Source organism: Topomyia yanbarensis, chromosome 2, assembly GCF_030247195.1.
Source record: "Topomyia yanbarensis strain Yona2022 chromosome 2, ASM3024719v1, whole genome shotgun sequence".
Classification (NCBI taxonomy): Eukaryota; Metazoa; Arthropoda; class Insecta; order Diptera; family Culicidae; genus Topomyia; species Topomyia yanbarensis.
The window spans coordinates 56,927,040-56,928,815 of record NC_080671.1 but is presented as its reverse complement, the minus strand read 5'-3'; positions in this window follow the sequence as shown (position 1 = coordinate 56,928,815).

Genomic DNA, 1,776 nt, shown 5'->3' with positions numbered 1-1,776 from the left:
CATAATTTGGTTAAAATGATCAATTAAGGGGCCGTCCACATACCACGTGGACAAAAAAAACCTTCGTTTTTTTACCCTCTCCTACCTCTCCGTGGACAAGCGTGGACAATTGATGTACCCCTATCCCCTCCCTACGCTGTCCACGTGAAAAATTGGGTAATTTCATAAAGATGGGTTTTCAGACAATTTTCCAATGCGTTAGACTACTATGATGCAGAAGAACTGAAAATCTTTCAAACTTCAACTACAGAATGTTATTAATTTCTTTAGTCTTTTGTGAAATTTTCATAGAAATATCTCAATTCTGAACAACATTATGATCTTTTATATTTACGTTTTAAAGCTTTATCATAATAACACAAAATTGAAGTAACCTATGGATTCTTGAATTGGCTTGTGATTTCAACCACGAGCTTTCAAATCTAAAATTACTGGAATTGGATCAAGTTAGAGATGATTGAATCAACTGATTCACACATTTCTTTTTCTGCGATTTTGTTTCGTACCATTTCCTATGATTCCTTTTGGTAATAGTTGCCATCGATGTCTTCAATTTTCACACTGTCCGCTATTACAAGCACTTTGACCATTTTAAAATTTTCAAAAATTTGAAGGTTAGTGCTCACACCAATGACGATACAAATTTGTTACATTTTCTTTTAAATGACAAAAATAAAATGAAAAGTCCATGTGGACATATACAATACCCCAGGAGGTTTGTACCCCGCCAAAAATTTTCAACTTGTTAATAAATTTTAATTTAGTTTCTCAACTCAACATCATTTCAAATCAAATTTTTCACTGGTTTTTCAGACCCATTAGGAAAATTCATTCTGAAGGAATTAGAAAATTTTATTCGGGTATGGGGGCTACATGATGAGGGAAGGGTGGTTTAGGGAAGGGTGGTGTTCAGAGTGATTGCATAACCTTTCTATATAGGAGAATCCATGATCGAACAAAAATATTTAAAAAACGTGTGTAAACATTTAAATTAATATACGAAAAACACTAGCGTCGCCACACCAATCTATCCAAACTATCCGTCAAATCGATTCCGGAACCGGTTCGAAATCCTGGATGGATTCAGCATGGAATCTAGCTCAAAGAAAACAACCGATACCGACTCTATCGGTTGACGCATGTGAGCTGGAATTCATGCTGGAAGTCCGAATCGGTTCCGGACTAGTTTGACTGGGTAGAGGAATAACCGCTGTCAATTCAGTCGCACTCAGCCACAAAAAAACATGACAACAGTAGCGCACCTGGTTTAGATATCCAAACTACCTTCGAAGCCGTTAGAGATTTTACACAAGTTGAATGCCGAAGTTGGACGTCTGTTTTCTGTGGCTGAAACATTCACCTGATGAAAATTCAGCAAAATTTTGCTGGAATTCGGCGAAAAAAAATTGGTGTGTATGGTCAAATTACAGACACTTTATACACAGCGAAGTGTCAAAATTGCAGCCAAACGGACTGTCAAAAAGGGCAGCCAAACGAGCATGATGGTTATGAGAGGGGAAGTACAAGAGGAAAGCCCATGCAAAGCTTCCCAGTTACCGTGACAAGCAGAAAGTTAGCAAAAGTTGAGCAAAGCGAAATTGATGCTGGCAGTTTCTGCGAGCATTTTGCGCGATAATAGGGATCTTTAATTTGGAAAAATTGTGCCAGTTTTTCATATGTATTGGTAGCGGGTGTCCTTACGAGTACACTCATATCATTCTTAAACCCTTATTATTCTTTTATGATTTTTAAATTTAAAAAAACCAAATTAAACTC